This window comes from Danio rerio, chromosome 14 (assembly GCF_052040795.2).
Source record: "Danio rerio strain M-AB ecotype USA chromosome 14, GRCz13ab, whole genome shotgun sequence".
NCBI classification, from domain to species: Eukaryota; Metazoa; Chordata; class Actinopteri; order Cypriniformes; family Danionidae; genus Danio; species Danio rerio.
This window is the reverse complement of record NC_141034.1, coordinates 43,607,243-43,631,774: the sequence shown is the minus strand read 5'-3', so window position 1 is coordinate 43,631,774 and position 24,532 is coordinate 43,607,243. Positions and strand designations below refer to the sequence as shown.

General features: G+C 36.8%; 1 protein-coding gene and 2 long non-coding RNA genes across 52 annotated transcripts in view; 2 read left to right on the top strand and 1 right to left on the bottom strand.

The window, feature by feature from the left end:
- Positions 1-24,532, bottom strand: part of diaph2 (diaphanous-related formin 2) — a 716,224-nt gene that overhangs the window by 588,077 nt on the left and 103,615 nt on the right. The gene's annotated exons all lie outside the window — the stretch shown is intronic.
- Positions 1,050-4,359, top strand: LOC147834016 (uncharacterized). The gene is made up of 3 exons (XR_015508097.1): positions 1,050-1,613; positions 1,741-1,828; positions 3,369-4,359. It is a non-coding gene; the product is annotated as an uncharacterized LOC147834016 (long non-coding RNA).
- Positions 5,482-8,306, top strand: LOC147840882 (uncharacterized). The gene is made up of 5 exons (XR_015507987.1): positions 5,482-5,541; positions 5,868-5,974; positions 6,935-7,322; positions 7,624-7,666; positions 7,764-8,306. It is a non-coding gene; the product is annotated as an uncharacterized LOC147840882 (long non-coding RNA).

Genomic DNA, 24,532 nt, shown 5'->3' with positions numbered 1-24,532 from the left:
TTTGGAATGGCCTACCCAGCAGCATCAGGAACGCCGCTTCTCTGAACTGTTTTAAGAAACTTTTTAAGAATCACTTTTTTTACCATTGCTTTTAAGTTAGATTGATTATTTTTGTTAATTTAATCATCCAATTGTACTGAATCGTTCGTATTTTATTGTTTTATTGTGGTCTTTTTTACCGTTTTCATTGTTCTGCTTTGTTACTGTTTGGCTTGATTGCCTTTTAGCACTTTGGGTCTGATAAAAGCGCACTACAAATAAAATGTATTATTATTATTATTAATATTATTTTTATTATTATATCATAACCAAACATACCAAAACTCGAAACTTGGCACAAAATCAAGAATTAATATTCAAATTATTCATGATCCCAATCGATCTGAACCAAATTGTGGGGACAGAGAGACAAATAAAACAAACGAATGAATATTAGATGTGCATTCTGTTTGCTTTTCTGTCTGCCACTCCATTACCAATCAATAAAACTGACTCAAAGGGTATATTAGGAGAAATTTCAAAGCTTAAAGGTTGACTATAGATTTAGTTTGGTGCCTGAAAACATGCTAATGAGGGATGTCCAGGAACAGGCGAAGTCTGCCAGCGGAGTCATAGTGGGTGGAAAACACAACACTTCAGAAGCTCCAATACAAACAAAACGGAGACAACTTCAGTTTTTGCCTAGACGGCTCTAATTGCCCCCTACACAAACTGACTCAAGCTGCATGTTGCTAGAGATTCATAAACCTTTGACAACACTATTGACAGTAGGGATGCATTGATCCCACTGGGCTTTGTTTTCTTAGTCTTTGAGATTCTGTGTGGAATTTCAATTGTGTTTGTGCTTTAACTACATAAAAAAAGAGAACAACAAATAGAAACAATAGACAGTGTGCCAAGGGGAGGGGGAAGTATCTGAAATATACACTACACACTCTTCTTGCTATTGTAAGTTGAGCTGAAGGTACCCTGAGGGCCCTTTCCTCTCTTCACATTTACTTCATCAAACCCAGAGTACTTAGTTTTTTGCTGCTCACATTCCTCCCTCTGTATTTTTCAGGGTTTTCGAGGCTGTAAAAGATCAGTCCGGATCTACGCTAAAAAATACATCCATAATATCCTACACTACCGTCAATAAAAAAAAAAAAACAGGGACAAACAACCCATGGAGACAACAACAATTGAATTGTTAACGAGGCAAAGCGCGATGCTTGGTTAACTGTGATTTTCTGAGGCGCTGCACACCGTCGATCTGTCTGTCTTGTCTCCTGCCGTCGGCGTGTTTGAATTAGTTAAGTCGAGGCTGGAGGCCCTGGAGTAGCGGGTGGTAAAGCACTCGGTGAGAATTGCGATTTGGTTTCAAATAGGAGGCTCTGGGAACTAAAGCTTCAAAGAGCAGTCTGACCTGACTTCTCCTCCTGTGTCCTGGCATTTTTTTGTGCAGTGGAATGGGAGATGTTGTGTTTTGAAGAATGCTCATTTAGAGGATGATCTCCTGAGGCGGCCCGGCCCGCCGAGGCTTTCCGAGCATCCAGAGATCCAGCACAGCTTGATTCAGATCCGGAAACAATGGAGAGACACAGAAACGGCAGAGGACAAGAGGGAATACACAGGCGGGTTCCTTTGTACAAGCAAATGAGGGCTGGCATTTCACACTATTGTTGCTGATCTGTTTATCATTCGTTTTTGTTTTTTTTTTTCGTTTTTTGCTCAACCTTGCCACCCAAAATGCAAGCACAGAGAGGACAGAAAGCGGGATGCTCAAAATGTATGACAGGAAGTTGGCTGTAATGAAGTGAGAGCAGATGTTTCAGGCTTTCAGCAGCAGGTGAGTTCCTTTATGACAGCATGTGATACAGATGCACTCACGGCCATGCACATCAACACAGGCTCACAAAAGCACACTTAACACGTTTGGAGTGTGCAACAGCTATAAATAAAGATTTGTTCATAGAAATGATGTCGAAGAAGAGACAAATGTGTTTCAACATTTACAAACATGGAAAAGCTTAAAGACAAACTTCAACATTTCCAGTTGAATTTCACTATTCGAATCTCACCATTTCCAAATTTCGAAGGCTCTCAGGTAAAAAAAAAAAAAAGTTCCTTACAAACATATTTGTTGCATGTTAGCAGACCACTGTAATCCTAACATGTGGGTCCACATGCCAGCTATGCTCTCATCGCAGCAAAATGGAAACAAAAGCTTTCAAAAATGACAAATCACAAATATAAACGCAACACTGATGACCCATGTCTCCGAACAATTCTTCTACTTAAATTACGATTGGCAACACAACAGGTGAAAAGACCCTTTGATGCTAAATCATGCACATTAATGTCTTTGCATCTTGTTCACAATAGAGAACACTAATTGTACTAAAAACTGAAAGATGCCATTTTGTACTGGCTGGACAGCCTATCTTCACACTGGAACTTACACAATGATCTCATCGCTGTGACAGCTTCAAATATTCTTTTTAAACCGGAGGAATTAATTTGCTCTAAAAAAAACGCAAAAACAACCAATTTTCACTTGTTACCTAAATATATGTGTCATAATAGTGTTTTTAGCATACATATATATGGCTGTCAACATCTCAAGGTTTGTGACCTTTTAACTACATGAAAAAACAACATAAAATAAATACAGTCGAAGTCAGAATTGTTAGCCCCCCTGAATTATTAGACCATTGTTTATTTTTTCCCCACTTTCTGTTTAACGGAGAGCAGATTTTCTTCAACACATTTCTAATATAATATAATATAAGTAATATATAAGTAAATATATAATATAATAAATAATATATAAGTCAAAGGGGGTAATAATTCTGACTTTAACTGTATATGCAATAAATGATTAAATGCGTTTTAAGCGTATACACTTGATTTGGTTGAAAATCATGGTTATTCTAGCAAATATTGCTTTCTTAACTCTTTGAAGTAAAAACTTTGGTTTTGTGCTGTCAAAAAATGAACAAACATGTCTGTTTTTATTTTAAATTTTGAAGAAATGACATCATTAGTTCACACAACAGAATAAAAGTAAGAGCTACTCAAAACTTATAACACGAGAGCAAAGCAAGTTCAAGTAGCCTCTTTGCTATTTCCATAACTGTATATTAGATATAAATAAATAAAAGGGAATACGGCATTCATTTTGTGCCTGTAATGAAATGAATCATCTTGAAATGAATCATCTAGGATGCATCCACCAAAAAGGAAGCAAGCCAAGTTGCTATATTTTAATGAAAAATCACATTGTAATAACGACACAGAAATTATGACACTGACCATGAATAAAATTATTTTGCATTGTCTTTAAAGGTTTACTTGAAAATTAAGTCTCTAAATTTTCCTCCTGACAGGGCCGGGCATTTTATGGCTTTACTGTACAGGCTGTGCTCATGTACACCAGACCGACAAGAGTGAAAAGCAGGAGCTACCTAATGCCAACCATAAAGCCCCTTGAGCTAAAGAGCTTTATAGCTCCAGACCAACACCCAAGTAGAGAAAAGGATGGTGAAGAAAAAGCGATTTATAGTGTACGCAACTTGCCTTTTAGCCCCATTATGGATGGAAATTATGGGAGGAAATTATATCACTTTGATATACAACCACAAATATTAAAGGAGATCCTGAAGTGCCTTAAAATCCTCAGCTTTTTTCAATATGTGACATTTCAAATGAAACATGAAGATAGGGTCGGACACATGGAGTAGCTCCACCTCTTTTTTTGAAAATAGCCAATAGATTTGCTTACATGTATGTATGTAACAGACACATATATCCAAGGTGACCTACAATTGAGAATAAAATACATACTTTAAATCATCAGAGAGCAGCAATATATTAATGCTATGACAAGTCTAAGAGTGTCTTGCACAAGTGGTTTGTAAAGCCCATCCATGTGAAGCACAATAAAAATTGTATAAGGTTTTTTTCAGTAACATCGACTGTTGATAAGAAAGTCTGGAAGTATGGAGAGTAAGTATGAAAAAGTATGGAAAAGAGAGTGTATATCTCAAGCCCACTCTCTAATGGTTCACGTGGCATTAACACAAAACCAGAATTTATATTTACATTGTCTAAATTGTTTATCCTTTATGTATATAGTGCACTTTGTGCTATTTATTATAGACAACTGCAACTGTGTAACAGAATTAATTTTGAATGTCCTAGTTGACTGTATAATGATTGTGCATGTGTGTGTGTGCAATGTCCCCCTCGGGGCTTGCCGTAAACCAGTGAGTGTACAGTACATGCACAAAGCATGTTGCAGCATCCCGCCTAAGGGTTCCCTCCACTCATTGTTATGACTAATAAACATGGAGGAGTTCAGAATAAACCTGCTTCTTTTACCAGTTATTATTTTCTTACACAAAGCAATTTTTTTCTGTTTGCTTAAACTAGGCATTTAAGTTGAGCCTAAACAACACAATTATTAAGGTTTTTTGTTTGACAACAAATGTTTTGTGTTCAATCCACCTAAATTTGTAAAAACAAATGAGTTAAGTTAAATCCTTAATGTTGTCCCAACACAAATTAAGTTAACACTTTTAACAAATTTATGTGAACAAAAAAATTAAGTTGTCCCAATGAAATCTCAAGAGTTGTGTTGTTTCAGCACATTTTAAATAAGTAGTTTAAACAAGTAAAAACTCAATTTTTTTAAGTGCGCTCTATATGAACACACAGTTACATGTGAATAAATAACTAATTTCAGCTGCAGTATAGCATCTTAGGGGCTGAGGCACTTCAGATACTAGAGAGCATTTGATTGTAGGGCTGGGCAATTTAGCCTAAAATCAAAATCTCAATTAATTGAACATTTTAACTCGTAACGATTATTGGACTATATATATATATTTTTTTTTGCCCATGTAGTTCATTGACAGGTTGAGTACAGAAAATATGCTCACAAATTACAAGTGAGTGATTTCTAAATGAAGGGTGCATTACTTGGATTACTTAGTGCGAACACTATCTACTATCTTTGATTATTTATTGAACATCAACGTTGTGGAAATGAAATGAATACATGCATTGCTTAAAACCTAAAAGACCGACAGTCACTTTTATCTTTGATAACTTGCACTTTTGGAACCAAAATAAAGAATTTTTTATTTTTTATTTATTTATTATTTTTTATTTAATTTTTTTATTATTAAAAGTAGAAAATAAGCAGCATCTCTTCTAAAAATTTAAAAATAAATTAATTTACTTGTAACTCTTGCATATCCTGTAAATAATACTTTAAACAGTGTATTTCTTGCATCTTCTGTAAACATACACAGCAAATTCATCTGAGTTAAATTCTCGGTGTTGAAGCATTTCAGAGTAAAGTGTTAACGTTAAAGAGTTAGATTTTGATAAATGAATATAATAAGAGTTAGAATTGATTTTATTCAGTGCGAAATCAAGGAGTTATCTTTTCAAGACTTGGTGGTGTTATTTCCAACATCCGGGAATTCATGCAGCCCCAGTCACTGAAGAATTTTCCAGATGCCATTTTCCATCTGAGGTTTAGAACAGCAACTGGTGAGTCAAACTACCTAAATGTTGGTATTTTACTGACTTTCTTTAAGGAAATACAGTTGTAAACATATTGTTAAGTTAATAACTTTAGAATGGAGTGACAATTTTAATCTTCTGCAGTTCATTCATGGTCGTTTGTGTATCTAGCGTTAGCTTAACTGCATTACTATTCACTTCTTTTCAAGAATGTTTTTATATATGCTCACGCATACATAGTGCATAAAAAAATCAAATGTACATGTTCAACACATTTCTGTCACGCTTAATGCCATTGTGTGCGTTGTTACCCATCTGTAAAATAAAATCGACACTTCTACTTTAATTCGAAGCAAACTAGCGAGGGAATCCCCGGAGCAGCCTAGCCTACTCTGCCCGGATGCTAACGGCAACACAGGACGGTTTCCATACGCTCTGGGGAGTTTCTAAAACATATCTGGTGAGTAAATGAACATATGCTTACTAAAAGGCTTCCTGACTAACATATGATTGTTTGTTATTCGTGTAACGTTACGTTAATTTGGTTATTTTAAACACCGCGGCCCTTTTAAACTGGTTCATTCGTGGCCGTCCATAACGTTATACCGTTAGTTCATAGACTCGCGTGATAACGTACGCTTGAATTATATTAAGCGTTGACAACCATTAAAGTCGGAATGTTAACATTAATGTCTTTAAATGACCGCGTTCGCACTTTCTCGGACATTTAAGGTTACAGAAGTCTCCCGGAAGTTGCGGGACTAACGTTAACGTTATCCCGCAAATGCACAGAGACTCCCAGATGCCCAAGTAGATGCCCGCAAATTAATGATAATCTCCCGGAAATCGCGCGTCTTCCGCCCGGTCATTAAACACTTTGCACACCCCTCTCCACCGCATCCCTTCAGGTACGTCGCGCGCAAGTCACCCCCACCGCTCTTTAGGTACGTCGCGCGCAACTCATCCCATTGCTCTTCAGGTTCTCATCTCTCCCGCTACCTCCCGCAAATCAACTCTGTATCCCCCGAAAATTACTTTTCCCAACTCGGGATGTCTGACGTTAGTAAGTTAGGCTATTTCTGTAGTCAGGAACATCTTAGTCAAGCTTTTTCTCCCGCATGATATTGTGTTTAAAACTATAGGCTTAGCATGTACTGTACACAACATTTCCGTTTTATTAAAGACAATTTAGTGCGTTGTAAACAGCCACCTGTCTGTAAAATTAATCAACTGATTCATATTTGAGCAGCCTAATCATGATACAGGTTTGATTTGTAGATTTATTATCAATAATAAACATCTGAATCAAAAGATATCTGAAAAAGTGTGAGGCATACTTTGTGATGTTCATCTCTCCTTTTTATCTGAAGGTTATGCATATGTGTTAGATACTAATGTTTTGTTGTTGTTTTTTTAACAGCCACAGTTCTCTATACAATAACACAAGACCCTGAGACGGTGGCTGATTAGAGACGGATGGTGTATTTCCAGAGTTGGTGAAATGACCAAGCACACCTTCTTGGTCATATGTGGTGATAATAATGAAGATAAGTTTGATAAAGTTCTGTATTTGTTTCACATAAGCTGAGAGGGTATTAGAGCATTAAAGAATAATGAATGACATGAAGGTGATAAGTTTTGTATTGTGGGTGAACTGTTACTTAAATAATGTTTTGCTCTTTACTTTGCACTTTTCCTCTTCTGCTTATCCTAATATTTTAGATTATATTTGGACCTGAAACATCTGCTAGACTCCAGTAAAGGTGGCGTCAATGCTGGACCTGAAAGGGCCTAACAAGTTGTATCAGGTAAAGAAACATGCACGCGCGCACACACACACGCACACGCTTACAGAAAACTGTTGTTTATGAAGTTTATGAATATTTTTTACACTGTGGTATTTTGGGGAAGTCCGCATCACTAAATGATATAAAAGATTTTAAGATCCTCTAAATTTTGCTCCAAGTGTTGTGTTAAATTGAGGATTCTGGACAGACAGCTGCCTGTTTTTCCAGTTCTAGTCATAGTGGTTAACCTAATTGTTTTTGGAGATTCCAACAGTGATGTATGTGTTTTTTCTACTTTTCCATATCCTGTCACCTCAACCAGCTGGGAGAGTCAAGTTGTGGATCATCATGAAGATTTTCAAAAGGTGAGTTTAGATTTCTTGAATGTTTTATTTACTTTAAATGTTCTTTTAAATATATCATAGAATTTGATTGCAATGTGTTTTCAAACATTTTTCTTAGTCATGCTGGAGTCTTGAAGAGTTCTTAGATGAGCATCACCCTATATCCGTGCATCAGGAACCACCAGACGAGCGATCAGTAGCTGCTACATCGTCATGGATAAAAAGGTCAATCTGTGGCTGGGAAGCACTTCATTTACAGGACATGCTTGATGAGATTTCCTAGCTCCAGTTTGTTTTCACACAAGTTTACAGCATTTATACCTTCATTTAAACTGCTCTGTTTGATATGGAGGACCAAGGAAACACCTGAAGTGAAAGATTTGCACGCCAAGTTGTTTAAAATGTAATTTCAGAAGAAAACTATGAGTTCAGAAGTAAACTATGAGTGACGCTATATTGAAATTTCAAATTGCTCTGATAACACATCAAGTTTGGACCAAAGGACTGAAACAGCCTTTTTGAGCACTGGTCATACATATTTTGTTGATACTGTCTGTACTAATAAAACATTTAAAGCATATTTGACATTGTTGCTTTTTAAAAATTAAATGAATTGTTGAAGTGGTGAATGTTTTCAAATAAAATGTTTTTTATTTTGTAATTTACAGTCTATTTTACCTTTTTACCATATTTACACTCAAGAGAGTTGAATAAAATAACAATATATTACACCAGGCGGTGTTAAATATAGTTACATTTTTTAACTCTGCCCAGAGTTAAAATTAACCCTTACTTCGGTGTCAATGTGCCAACCCTTTTGAAAGTGTTGATTTAACTCTGTTTTGAGTGGACCCCATGAGACACTTTCAAAGTGTTGAAATTAACACCCATAGAGTTGTTTTGGGTCCCCATATTTTGCTGTGTATCTTTTAATATAAATAATAATTTTAAGGTAATGGAAAATATGCTGTCTCAAGGCATCTCTGGCACAGCTTTAATCATTGTCAATGTAATACAAAAAGTAAGGCTCAAGAATGGGTACATCGTCCTATTTGACCAGAGATCAGATGTGGCTGCAATGTGGCTAAAAGAGCAGGATCACGAGACTCCACATGCGCTGGGAAAAAAATTTAATAAAATCAACCTAGAAAGATTTGATCCATTATAGGTTATAAATGTCGATTAATTTTGATTACTTTTTAATTAATCACCCAGCCCTCTTTGATTGGTCTGAAGATCTGATGAGAAGCTAAAGTATGAGGAAGTGACATCCTAAAAAAAACTTGATACATATTGGCAGAATTCAGAAATGCAAGTTAGAGATGCTAAATAATAATAAAATAAAAATAAACTTTCTCCCAATATTAGAGTGTGCTCACAGATAACCTTAAGACAACATATTTACACTAACACCCCAAAATAAATTTTTATTTCTGGTTGACTTTAATGCTAGTTCCCCCCTGTTCCAATATCTCATCAGCTCTGTGGTACAGTCTGGAAAAATGCCACCTCCTCTAGTTTGTTGTGCTCACCGTCTCTGCTCCAAACTCTCTAATAAGCATAAACACATCCTCACAAACACATTAAACACACACACACACACACACACACGTACTACCCCCAGCCAGCAGCAGGAGAGCAGAGAGCAGTGTTTACAGGCGAAGCGTCACTAGTGAACGGCAGGGATGACGGCAGTAACCTCTGCTGTGACAGGCCGTGCGGGAGGCAGCGTTTACTGAAGACATTGACGAGGACTTGTCTACCGCCGCAGATGCTAAAACCTTTTTCACAAGGAATGTGAAGGCGGAGGAGGTATCAGAGGTGGCATGACACGCTTTCATGTCTTATTCTACTTATTAACGTCATCTGGATTATTTAATCTGTATTGACACTGACATGTTTGAGGGGAAGCAGCCTGTTGCTTCAGATTTTCTTTATACTTCATCAAAACTAAAAAAAAAACAGACCCGTTTTTAGAAAGATTTCTTGTTTGTGTTTGTCCTTTTGTCTTGAAGTGGATTTCATAATAATAATAATAATAATAATAATAATAATAATAATAATAAAAAGTTGTAATAGGAGTCGTAGTATTAGTAGGTGGTTCTGCAAGTTTAATTAGGTAAAATTTAAGACTTTTTAAGACCCCTAAGACCATTATGAATTCAACATCACACTTTCTTTTGATGGTCCGTTTGTTACATTGAATCATGCCAACTAATTCTCATTAGATTATAAGTAGACTGTTAGGTTAGGGTTGGGGTTGAGATTAATGTAAATTGACATGTACTAAGTTTCTTATAGTCAGTTGAATGTCTGTTGAAGGAGCAGTATCAACAGATATAAGGCAGACAGTCTACTAATATTCAAATGGACCATCAAAATAAAATGTTGCCGAATTCAGTTTTAGACTAGCTAAAGACTGATGATTTTTTTTGTAATGGCCCGGTTGGTTGCAACAAAAAAATAAAAAAATTAAAAAAATAATGTAATTATTTTTTTGTGACATTTTAATGTGTTAAAACAAGAAAAATCTAGTTTTATACACTTTTCTTAATGACAAGTTTAACAGTGTTAAGCGTTTATTTATTATTTAGACAATGACATAAATAATCAAAAATATACATTGTTGACTTTTGGTCCGAATTGATTGAGTATAATGTATCATGTAAAGTGATATGTTGCTCTGCTATTATAATGAAGATATTATTTTTATTTTTTCAATTATTTTTAGTTTTCTTTCCCTGATTAGGGAATTTAATTATAAGAAATTGCTGTAAAAAAGTCAAACAGCTTGTAAATTGGATCTCTTTGCAAAAAATAAATAAATAAATTTACATTAAAAAGGTTTTATTGAGATAGATTGTTGATGGATGTCGGCCTGATTGGGTAGCTTTACTTGGACAGAGGAAAATTAAGACCTGTTTAAAATTATTATTTAGTGAATTTAAGACTTTAAGGCCTAAAATATTGTTTTTGAAATTTAAGACATGGGGGGTCACGGTAGCGCAGTGGAAAGCACGATCGCCTCACAGCAAGAAGGTTGCTGGTTTGAGCCTCGGCTGGGCCAGTTGGCGTTTCTGTGTGGAGTTTGCATGTTCTCCCCATGTTCATGTGGGTTTCCTCTCGGTGCTCCCGTTTCCCTCGCAAGTCCAAATACATGCAGTGTGTGTGTATGTGAATGAGTGTGTATGGATGTTTCCCAGTGATGGGTTGCAGCAGGAAGGGCATCCGCAGCGTAAAACAAATGCTGCATAAATTGGCGGTTTATTCGTCTGTGGCTACCCCTGATTAATAAAGGGACTAAGCCGAAAAGAAAATGTATGGATGAATATAAGACATTAAGACTTTTTAAGAGCCCGCAGGAACCCTGGAGTAGTAGTACAGTAAACTGTACAAAATGCTTGGAGTAAGCAATATAATCTTATTTCAAAAGGAAAAACTAGATTATTTTGCTTGTTTAAAGATAAAATTCACTTAGTTTTGTCATATTTCTTAAAACTGAAAATTGAAGCAATTAAAGCACTCTTGCAGTGTTTTAGCAGTAGTTGTAGTGATTAAAATGAAGTGATACAGTAGGTTTTCTGTAAAAATTAAACATTTAACTTGTATTATTATTAATGTTAACCTTTTAATAAAAAAATAAATAATATATTTATTAATTAAAAACAAATTATTCCCTCAAAAATGCAGTATATACTCCAGTAAAAGCAATGCTTTTATGGAACTTATCTATGTCAGACAATGTTTTATCTCCAAAACCGAAAACCAATCCACACTGCAATGAAGTCATCTTCACATCTTTATCCAAACACTCATGCGATCTTGAATATGAAATCTGATAACTCTAGCAAATTACCAGGCTTTGTGTTAAATTCAGTTACAGCGTTCATACCTCTCCCTTAAGTGCTGGTAAAACGATCTCTGTGTCTTTTTTGTATTTATGCCAATTCAGATTGTGCCTTTGTACACAAAAGCGGAGCTCTGAGATTAACATGCAAAAAGGTTTGTCTGCTTGCTATGCACCAGTGACGACAATGATGCCCCCCAAATTCCCTGGAATTTAATCACCTGGACACAAAGAGCAGTGGAGGAATTCAGCCCATTCACAGGAGAGCTAACATTATCTCATTCAGGGTAAGACAAGCATCACACTCTCTTACAACAATGGGCCGAGCAGCACAGTAAATTGGCCTGTATAAAGTCCATAAAATGTTTTGGAGAAGTCAAGCTGGTTAGTGTCCCAGGCAAAAGAGTCTATCGAATAGCAAATACAGCCGGATTTAAAGAACAACAAGTTAAGTACAAGGTATAAATAGCTCCTCTGTGTAAAAACGGCGCTCAAATAATGAAGTAATACTAAATATACCAATTAAAAGAGAGGCTGCAAAAGATAAATGAGAAGAAAACATGTGCATGTTGTCAGGAGAGAAAGAAATGAGGTAATTAAACTGGCGAGAATTAAGAAAACAGAGTGAAAGAATTAAAAAGTCCTCAAGAACTTGCAAACTCTCTGCTTGAGCTCCTCCTTGATGCCATTAATCTTCTAGTGAAGATTTGCACCAATTTCCGCTCATCTAGGTGAGTATTGCCGTAGATTTCCCCCGATGGCCAAGCACTCCAGTGCCAATGAAGTCTCAGCTCCCACCTCGTCCGGCAGACGCACCGTGGTTCCCTAATGAAGACGACGCCTCCAAAACAATGAAATAATTGACAACAACCCCACAGAGCCTTCCAGAAAGACACCCAGTTGAATATGCGATGCGAGCATTCTGCCAAAAACATGAAGGTGAAGTATTAAAAAGAAAATAACAAAACTAATTCGGTAGAAAATAAACAGACTCCTTGAATATTAAACGCCGGCTTATCTGTATCCCTGACTTGTGAATATTACCAAAAAGCAATTAATTAGAGGCAGGGACTTGACCTTCAATGCGCACAACAACACACCCCTATGCTGATGGAGACTGCAACACATTAGCTGATGTGAGATTAGAAAAGAATGAATGAATTAATCAGCTCGGTGTGGGATGAGAAGAAAGGTGGCGGATTAGGACAAGCTCTGTGTTTGGAGACTTTGAAGCGACTAGACTAGAGGAGGAGTCTTGTGTGCTTGGACCGAAAACTTTAGAGCCAACATACTTAAGAAACCATTTAAAAGTTTTTGTTTGAGTTTTTGTTTTGAAAGCAGTCTCCAAGGATGCATTTATGACTAGAAATAGTAATATGGTGGTAAAATGTTACTTACCTGACAATATATTCAAACAAAATTCATTCCTTTCATCATCAGTCTTTTAATTTTGACATGATTCATTTAGCGCCGCTATTAAGTCATTTCTCATTCTAATCAATGTCGAAAACAGTTTTGCTGTATTTCTATTTTTAGCCCTGTTTAATTGTGGTATAAAGAAAAAGTTTGTCAACAAATGGACAAGTTTAACTTGTTTTTTTTATCCCTTTCAGAGGTAGATGATAACATTTTGGATCCAATTGCTTTCATGGAAATGCTAATTAATTGGAACATCCATAAAAGACCACTTACTCTTCCAGAAATGTGATCGATATGTAACACATTGTGAGTAAGCACACCAAAATAAGATATTTATACTTTGCTGAGTTGGACTTTGATCAAAATAGTAGATGCTATCCACGTGTTTTTCTTTTGATTGATTTCCCACTCACATATAAGCTATGGAACATTCATTAAAGGGCCACAAAACCACCCTCTCTCAGCAGGGTGTTTTCACACCTCTACTTTGAAAAATGTCAGGAAAGTGGGTAAGTCCAGCTTTATTTAGGTGGGAGTGTGCAGTGGTGAAAGAGGGAAGGGTTTGCATGAAAAGGGGAGTTTCATTACGTGCACACGCTGATTTTCACTGAGACAACACAAACACAGATGCAGAGGAGATAGACAGTGACTACATTTACTTGGACATCAGTAATTGAATTATTTACCTTAATCTATATAAAATAATGTTATGATTAAGGTGTTTACAATAGTTGACCGATGTAAATGTTTCATTCATGATCCCGTTTTACACATTATAGCAGATCGATTAACGTCATTGCATCACCACGCCATCCACGTCTTCAAACAATTCTTCTTCTTCTTCGAATTACGGTTTGCAAAAAAACAATGCATCTCTGAACATTTGAACAGGTAAAAGGAGTCTACGAAGCAATATAATACATATCAAAGAAGTTGCATCTTGTTCACAATATAGCGCGCTGATTGGTTCGAACCAAGTCTTTCTCATGATTCATTGAACAGATGAGCTGAAAACTCAATGATATCATTTTGTACCGGCTGGTAGAGACAGCCAATCTCCACGCTGGAATTTACATCTCATCATTTACATTTCATCACTGTGACGTTGCTTCAAAATTTATTTTAAAACCAGAAGAACAAATTAACAAACAACGCAAAAACATAACCAAGTTTCACTTTTTTGTGAATATATATGTGTCCTAATAGTGTTTTTAGGAACGTGGGACATATATATGACTGTCAATACCTCAAAAAAATTTTTGGTGTTTCGTGACTCTTTAAGGCAGTGGTGTCTGAATTCCGTCCTGGAGGGCGGGTGTCCTGCACACTTTAGCTCCAACTTTCTCCAACACACCTCCCCGAAAGTTTCTAGTATACCAAGAAAGAGCTTGATTAGCTGGTTCAAGTGTATTTAATTGAGTCTGGAACTAAAATATGCAGAACACCAGCCATCCAGGATCGAGTTTGGACACTCATCCATGTCAACACTAACGCAAATAAATGATTTTATGCATAACAAAATAAAAGTGGAAGTAATCCAAACAAAAGTGGCCTCAGAACACGTCTTACCTGACCACTTGTGTCTAAAATTGCATGCTGATATCTGGTAATAACAATGTCTTTGTGAAAACTGAAACATTTTTTTTTGCAGAATTTTATAATAAACAGAGAGTTAAAAAGAACATAACTTTCGTGAAATCTTTTGTGACATTATAAATTTATCTACTGTCACTTTTGATCCATTTAATGTGTTCTGACAGACTAAAAATGCATTAATTTCTACTTTAAAAATGTTACTGAACTAAAACTTTTAAATAGTAGTACAGACACTACAGATGACTCCGTGCTAGCAGAATAAAAAGCACACATTTCAAACAAAGTGCCATCTAGGGAACACTTTTTAAACAATCTCTCAAAATCAGTCACGCTTCTAAGGTTTACGAGTGACTGGCAACCTGACACCCGCCCACCCACATCAAAGTTTATTACAGTTCATCACCTTGCCACCAGCAGAGTAATGACATTTAGCCAATCCTATAAAACCCTTGCAAACCTGCTGGTATAAATCAATGCTCTTCCACCTGCGCTTCGCATCCGTAACTCAGGCCCCATTCCAGATCATGTTAGATACCAGCCATTCAGAGCACAAGCATGTTTTGCTTTTTTTTTTCCAGCAAAAACACCCTGCCACCCTCTCCGCCCCCCACAGCCGTGAAGAACAGGATCAATGTGCATCTGTGCTGACAAGCAGTTAATAATAAATCCCATTAGTACAAGCCAGAAATCATTTATTGTGCTTTTTTACTTCCTGATCCGCCGGCTCACTTATCCTGTACTCCTGCGATAGACACGCAGACTTCAACGGCCCCCAGAGTCTTAGGGCAAGGACGCAGGTCCGCTAGCTGCCACAGCTTGTTATTTCCTCATCAGATATAGCATAGTTTATACAACAATCCAAAACACATAGCTCTCCGAACCCTGGCATGAAGAGCTCACGGTCAAGCGCAGTCACAGATTGCCCTCTGCAGTACACTGAGGTGAACTGCAGGTGGGAAAAGGTAAGAAAGAGAGAGAGTGTGTGTGCAAGAAATCAAGATAAAGAGCAAGACCAAAAATGAAAGTGGAAAAAAAAATAGCAAATGGACAGTTCAGGGTTTATATCAAAATATCTCAAACGCCAAGACGGCGGTGCTCTTCATCCTGTTATGGGCTCTGTGCACAACACTCACATCCATCCACTCGCTCGACGGGAAGGACTGGATTAATCCCAGCAGCACAGAAAGGTCAGAAAAAAAGGCTGCAAATGTCAGTGCAGTTGCAAGGACCACCTCTCCGGTGACTGTTGCCACGGTCACCATCAAAACCAGAAACCAGTTTGGTGACGTCATCATCGCTTTAAATCAAGCAGACTGAAGAGCTGTCAATAAGCACTGCCACTGAGAACCATTTCTGTGCAGTCAGGATCCAATGGGAGCGGAGATGAAAACACTTCCACAGCTTCCTGTTTAATAAAGAACTTCACATCACATCTAAATGCGTGTCGGTGAAACAACTGCACTCGTTTTCTGATGGCCAAACAAACTGAAATTCATCAAGACGAATGTCTGCCGAGTGATATGTTTGTTTCATTTATGTTGCTTTTAAATTCCTTGACTCGTAACAACTAAAATAAACAGAGAAATGAATAAAAAATGCTTTCCTTGCCTGCAGGTGTTGGTGACAGGAACCTCATAACCAAACATGATGAACATTAAGCATTGACACTAAAATTGAGTTTGTCTATCAACATAGAAAAGGAGGAGAAAAAAAAATTGTTGCTATAACGCCGATGATGTTTATTTCATTTGGGAAAACCATATCCATTTCATAAGCTTAAATGACAGCCAATTTAGACATCTTCCATGCTGTCAGTTAATATGCAAAACATAATCAGAGCCATTTCCCTGGCCCCTCGGTGGCGTGCGCCGTGGCACGCTGGGATAACTCTCGTCATGTTGCGTTTCCCTAAACTATCAGCATTATTTACTGTTCTCGACAGGTTGAAGCGAGGGGAAAGGCAAGAAACATCAACACCCTCTCACTCGCATTACAAATGTGATTGACAGGCTTATATTGGCTGCGAACGCTTGCCACTGCATCCTAATTTGCAAAGTCAGTACAAACTCTGAGAACATCATCTGCTGAGCAGAACAGAATGAGGAAAACAAACTAATGAAGGAGTCTTTTTCCGCGTGATTTTCCCTCAAATTTCACCCACTTTGCGCTAGTTCACTCTGTTTATCTCTTTTCGGCATTACAGTCGGCTGCCACCCCCTTAACACCAGCTTTCCAGTTCTCCATTAATATGGAAGTGAAGCATCTGTTATGGTCTCACTCAACAATTAAAGAGCGCATTCTCCTTATTAAAAACAGAGCTCTAGAGGAGCGGCGAGAAGGGACCGCCTCCTGCTATCACACTGATGCATTTTCGCACTTAATAAACTGCCACACCGATACCAACTTAACCCACTTCTTAGCATCACGAATGGAAAACAGCACAATTTAGCAATGCTAACCTTAAAGCATCCAGCTATAGCTGAGATACAAGATGGCTAGAATAATACGCAATATATTTTCCTTCCTGTGCATGAGGATCAATGAAGTGAAAAGTGAAGTAATATAAAAACGCATGTTGGCTTTCTTACTTTAATGATTGCACCTCGGGCAACTGTTCGCAGAAGCAGTGTCAGCCAAGATAAACTAATTCTTTATATGGACCAACTCTCGAGGGATGAAAGCAAACTAATCCTGCGTGTAAACAACAATTAGTAAATCAATCAATGTGAGAAGGCGACATCGGTGATCTTAAGGGATTTTGCCATTGCGCAATAGTATTTCAAAGACAAAAGGGACAGACATCCTGCTTTAAACAGACTGATTGCTTTGCTTTAAAAAAATCACCACTGGCATAGCCTGTAGTGTTTGATTAGAAACAACTCCCTCGTCATCACAAGTGTATGATTATGGCATTAGGCCGGATTCTTTGACATCAGGATTTGCAATCAAGAAATTGGCAGAGCGGATCGATGGCGACACCTCGTCTAGAAGGAGCCTGAGAATCAATTAAGCAGTGGCACACGCGTTCAGACATTACTTTTAATCTTCTAATGCACCGCCGTAATGTCGGACTGGAATATCCAGCCCCTTAAGAGAGAGCATCGATCCTGAACACTTCTAATGCTCGCTCGCTTGAAACCTTTGAAAAAAGTCAAAAATTTGAGCAAAAATATATCCACTTCTCTCAGTATATACAGATGATTATTCAAAACGGATAAACTGGAATTATTTCTTGCATAAATAAAATCCATGCGCAGCTACTGCAACAGAACGGAGAAACCAGGCGTGACAAATGGGCCTCATGTTTCAGCGCTACTCCTTTTAAGCGTGTAGAGAAAACTGAAGCTGTAATTGTCCAGGGAGTAGACGAATCAATGAGCAAGACATATCAATAAACATCAGAGCAGTTGCTCAAGCAGACAACAGTACCTTAGAAAAAAAAATACCACTGGGACTTCAGACTTTCGCAAGGATCCTATTAGGACGCTGCTAGTGATTCTCAAGCTATGATGCTAAACTATAGCTATAAATCTAACCAGAAGCTGCCTTCATTTAATCAGAGAATAAGTGGATGTACTGCAGTTCAAAACATCAATGTGTTTTTTTTAAATACTCAAAATTTATCAAAAGTGACAGTGCATGCACATTCCTGCCAAAAAATGTTAATATTTCTGAAATGAATGCTTACATCTGAATGTTTTATTCATCAAGTAAACCTGGAAAATGTATTGCATTTTCCACAAAAAATGTTATGCAGCAGCTGTTTTAGGTAATAATAAGAGATCTCTGATAAGAGCAATCATGTGACTCAGTTCTCTTAAATTCTAATAATAATAATAATAATAATTCACAATATTACTGTTCATACTGTCTTTTTACATGCAGACTCATTAAGATAAGCATTTAAGCATTCAAAGTTTTAAATGGTAATGCATTTATACATCTACATACAGTGCTCAGCATAATTAAGTACATCCCATTTTAAAAATCAATATTTTTATCCATTTCTTACTGAATGTAGGCAGTGTATTGTAGTGCATTTAAACAAAACAGAATTTTTAAACAGATATATTTATTAAAATTATATTTTAGTCTCAGAACATCTTTAGAAATTGAAGGATACAATTAAATTCAAGCAAAATATTGCAAAAAGAAACTACAAATTTTTAACTAAATTTTTTAATTTTTTGCTTCTCTCGAGTTTTCTTCTTTTTAAAATTTGTATTTAATATTTTTCTATAAGATATAATTTTGTGTGTACTAGTCTTTGAACTGTTATCGTAAGTTATTTTGTTAGATAAGCTCCAGATTTGGCTTCAGTACTGACTAATGTAATGTATATGCACAAATATAATATTGTATAGCTTCCTATTAAAACTATTTTTTATTATTAATTATTAGCACCCCTGTTTATTTTTTCCCCACTTTCTGTTTAACGGAGAGATTTTTTCAACACATTTTTAAACATAATAGTTTTAATATCTCATTTCTAATAACTGCTTTATTTTATCATGATGATCATGATGTCATGATGACAGTAAATAATATTTGACTAGATATTTTTCTAAGACATTTGTATACAGCTTAAAGTGACATTTAAGGCTCAACTAGGTTTATTAGGTTAACTAGGCAGGATAGAGTAATTAGGCCATTTATTGTATAGCGATGGTTTGTTCTGTAGACAATCAAAAAAATATATATAGATTAAAGGGGCTAATAATTTTGACCTTAAAATGGTTTTTAAAAAAATACTAAACTTCTTTTATTCTAGCCGAAATAAAACAAATAAGACTTTCTCCAGAAGAAAAAATATTATCAGACATACTGTGAAAATTCATTCAGGCATTTTTACATGAAAATAAATGGAATGGAATGTTCTCAAGCATCACGCCAAAGCAAACTCACATACTTTTTAATGACAAGATAAAGTGCAAGGGCAAGCATTGTGACTCAGGTAAAGAAATCACAACTCAATCTGCCGTTAAAGTAATCTCGTACAGTGAGGATGTTATGGCACTGAGAAGTGGGAAATTGAGTTGAGTCTGTCGCGTGTTGCGCATCAGGGCCTTGTGTGTGTGTATATGTCTGTGTGTGTGTGGTTCATTCAAGCAGGAGCCCATCTTTTCTTAATCAGCTCTGCAGTGACAGGAAGGAGCAAGAGGAGGGAACTCATTCTGACATTCCTGTTTCAAATGCGCTGTGGCATCCATCTAACCAAGCAATTCCAAAAAGTGTCCCTGATCCGATCACTGCCTACTTCCTCTGTACACTTCGTAACACGTTTTTGTGTGGTGGTTAGGCACCATCCTGGCATCAGAAGCAAACAACAAGAGAGAGTAGAAAAATAAGAATGAAAAAGTAGGCAGACTTTAAAATCAAAACTTAACAGAAAAATACACAATAATTCTCTGTGTATTTATAAAATTAAAAATAAAATAAAGGATGGCACGCTGGCTTAGTGGTTAGCACTGTCGTTTCACCACAAGAAGGTCACTGGTTCAAGTCCCTGATTGGCATTTCTGTGTGGAGTTTGCATGTCTCTTGTTTGTTTGGGTTTCCTCCGGGAGCTCCTGTTTCCCCCAGTCTCCAAAGACATGTGCCATAAGTGAATTGGAGGAACTAAATCGGTCGTAGAGTACGAATGCTAGAGTTTATGGGTGTTTCCCAGTACTGGCTGCAAAAAATAAAAATAAGTGAATAAGTAAAAATTCTATAAACTTGTAATGCTAAAACTAGGACCATTCCCATGGACCCATACATAGGGTAAAAACAATCCACTGGCCTAATAGGGAAGGAGCAGGTCACTTTCTCTATTATTTGAAAAAAAAAAAAAAAAAAAAAAGATAAAGAACAAAAAACCTATCTCCTCACATAAGAGGGGAATAAATAAAGTAATAACTTTACGTTTTTAGATTAAAGGGTGAGTGGGTGGATCAAGAGAAAAAGATAGAGAGAGGTTGCGAAACCCTTCCTCAAACAAAAAGAGCATGTCCCTTCATATCTGAAGGAGTCAAAACTCATGTCTGAGCTTCTGATATCTCAAGCCATTTTATCCACCGCAAAGCACTATGCCGCCAGCAAACAAAACTTTTCTTTGTAACAACAATGCGGCTTTGCATGTCACTCATGAACTCATTTCAGACAAAAAGCAAAACAAAGTAAGATGATTCACTTTTCTGCAAGACAAAAGCGGAATAATCTCCACCCAAGGCGTGGATCTGGCTGCTTGGAAGTTCTGTTTTATTTCAGATCCTCCGAAGAGATTCTGACGGACTATTGTGCAAAGTCTGGCCCAGTTAGGCTCAAGATGGCTCGGCTCTTGAGAGCGTGAGAAAAGATTACACCGAGGCACAGAGAGCAACCCAATTACAAGTGACAGTTCTCTTAATTTCACCACAGAGGGAGTGTGGTGGAACCTCAGAACCACAGTCGAACTCCATTACTACCCGGCCTAGCCCCATTTCCATTAATAAGTGTTGCTTGAGAGAGTTGCACGGGTTATTTTAGGGGAGGAAGGTGTAGAGGGAGAGCATGGTGGTGTTTGGAGCGTGCTGAGACTAAAGATATGGGTCTGGCACTGTGCTCTACTCACATCTGGGAGAAACATTCAAACAGGCTGGAAGCGGGAGCCCCTCGGGCCCCGGGCCTTCTAATCTCAGATGGGCTGTCCTAATTAAAACCGGACCGAAGCTGGACAGAGCTGTCCGTCACGCTGGGGGAAAAAAAGTCGCAAGCCTTCGGCCATACAGCGGACAAGCGCAGGCACTAGCGCTCAAACACCATGCAAATTAAGGCTTTTATATCAACCGGGTTTGAAATACAGGACAGAATTCTAATTGGCCATTTTAAATTCAGAACTGAACAGCGTCCACTGTGTTACGGAAATGATGGTGCCACTTACAACAAAGTGAAAGTATATCAGTATATGCTGATTAGTTCAAAAAGTAATATTTGTGTTAACAATGAGGTTTTTCTGTTTCAGAAAATTACTGAAAAGGCTAATATGTAAATTTGTAACATAGTTACTATTTTACATACTAGTATAGGGAGAAAATTATGCAGAAAGGTCATGAAAAGGTCATGATGAAAAGGGAAAGTGAGGCTGCAATTCATAGAATATGTCTTAGGCTGCATTTACACTCCATGGTTCAAGTGTCTCAATTCCGATTTTAGATCAGATGCCCATGTACATGTAAGCAGGACAAAAATCCCATCGATTCTGAGTTATTCAAATCAGATTCAGGCCTTGTTCATATGTGGAAATGTATCCGATATGAATCAGATCTGGGTCCTTGTGTCTGCAGTGTAAGCAGGTAGATCGGATTTTCACCTGTCATTACGAGTCCTGCATCATTAAAAACCATAGCGAATGATGTCATCTTTGACACCTTTATTTTGGAACAGACTTCAGCAGAGTCCCAAACCTTAAATCTCAAACACAAGGACTAAAAAGCCTTTACATCGTCATGTAGCACAAGTATTTACACATGTTAACTAAAGAGAGAGAGAGAGCATAACATCCGCCAATATAAACTAATATAAAACTGTTGCATACATCACATGCATTATTAAGATGCCTAACGGTTTAAAAATGCCTAGATTAAAAGAAGATGGCCAAATGATACATTTTCTGTCATTAACTGTAGAAAATAATTTGTCAAAAATAATTTAAAAAAATTAACCCTGTGAACAGATTGAAAAGTGTGCTCTTTTTATTATCAGCTGTCAGTCAGCACCTGCTCTATTTTCATGGTCATTGCACCTTTGCCATGTGCTGTGTAAATGCAGACAATCGCATACGAGTCACTTTTAAAAGATGATGTAAGCGGGTCGTCATGTAAATTGAATAGTCACAAAGTCGGAATAGACCATAAAGATCTGCAGTGTAAATGCAGCCTAAGAAATAAGTGTGCTGAGCATTTAATGTACATTGATCATCATAGAATGTTCATCATGCAATTCCTTCTCTGGCTCCACCACTAACTACAAAAAAAAAAAAAGAAAAAAGAAAAAAAAAAAAAAAAAAAAAAAATATATATATATATATATATATATATATATATATATATATATATATATATTTATTTATTTTTTTTTTTTATTTTTTTTTTTACTAATGATTTGCTTCTTACACTTTCTTTACATACCTGAAACTTCCCTACAGCACTTATACATTGTTGCTCTTATAGTTGTGTAAATTGCTTCCTTGTCCTCATTCGTAAGTCGCTTTGGATAAAAGCGTCTGCTAAATGACTAAATGTAATGGATAATTGAAACAATACACAAATCCAAATAAAAAATCTAAATACCAGAATGATTACCTTAATGATTAAGAGGTTGTGTGACACTGAATACTAAAATAATTGCTGAAGAATCAAAGAGATAAATTATATTTTATAAAACGTTATATTAAAGGACATTTTAAATTCACACGTTACAATGACAAAAATATTAAAGGTGTCTAACCAACCCCAAACTTTCAAATGGTGGTATAACTTTTTATTAAAAAAAAAAAAAAAACTTTGGGGTGAATTATCCCTTAAAATAATAAAATAAAAAATATACCCACACCCCACTTGTTTTAAACCAATTTGAGGTTCTTCTATTAAGCACAAAAAAAAAAAACATGTAAAGAAAAGAGAGTCGGATGACAACAGAAAGAGGATCAACGTGCAGCTTTATTCAGCGGGTCAACGGGTACAAACAGAAGCATGAGGGCAATCCAAAAGCGTAGTCAAGTCACAGGCAAAAAGGTCAATACAGGCAGCAATAACATTAATGAGAAAACACAGCTAGGGTCAAGGAATACAAAAAGACTAGATACAGGAAACGCTTTTTAATGTAACAAGGATAAAACAATAAGACTCAGCAAAGTGTGTGGGAATGTGAGCTGTATAAATAGTCCATGTTATCAGCCTTAGATCAGCTAGCAGCTGTTTGTGTAATTATCCGAATTTCGGAAATGGGTGTGTCTGATGTACATGACAGGATTTGTAATTTGTAAGGTGACAGAATTGTAGTCCGGGTGATGGTGGATGTTTACCAGCGCTCTGCAAGTGTGGATCGCTGGTGATTGTAACAAAACTGTTTACCATTGACTTGCATAGCACTATTGCCTATTGACTATGAATCTGGTTTATATCACTCTTTAAAATATATTGTGTTCAACAGTAGAAAGAAACTCAAAAATTTGGAAACACTTGAAAAATGTTTATTTTTGGGTGAGCTATTTCTTTGATATATTGCTACTTAAATATGCAATTGATGGGTTTTGCCATTTTATTTACAATTATATAAAGAGCCCATAAACATTGTCTTTTTTATCCTGCAACTCCTAGAGCAGTCTCAAATAAGCGTGCCGAGTATTTATCCCTAAGGTTCAGACGAAGTGCCACAAGCTCATTTGAGAATGTTTTGAGCACCTACATAATAAAAGCAGCTGACTGTGACCTGGAATGTGTTAATGGAGATACTTTTGCAAATTCTCCTATTTGTATTTCTAGGTTACAGCCTCACAAAATGTTTTGCCTGAGCGTGTGCGTTATTAGGAGAGTGTGCAGTGGAAATATGGCAGTGAAAAGACTTCATTGAGTAGCAAACATCTCTTTAGTTTTGCATGAGATGTTCTCATTAGCTCTTTTAAACCTGTTTGGCAGATTATTCTCTTCTTTTGGAGCAATAACATCTCTCTTCCCACCCCCCTCTCTCCCAATCTCTCCGTTTCTCCTTATTTTTGGGCTTTCTTATTATCATCTGTGGAGCATAGCCTCATTATTTTGTTTTTTAAAGCTAGTGAAACAGACAAGACACAAATAAGCTTCATAGGCTTCGTCTTTGTGGGCTACGGCTTTGTAATGCCCGCACTCTTTAGGGTTCCAATCGTGATAAACACGCTAAAGATGCGCTTGTGAATTGGAAGTTAGCCTGACTTGCAATGTTTACCAGGATTTGCAAAAAGAAAAGCGATGCGAAACAGTCTCGTCTAATAACTTGGCGCCAATCAATGGCGAACATGTGATTACGGA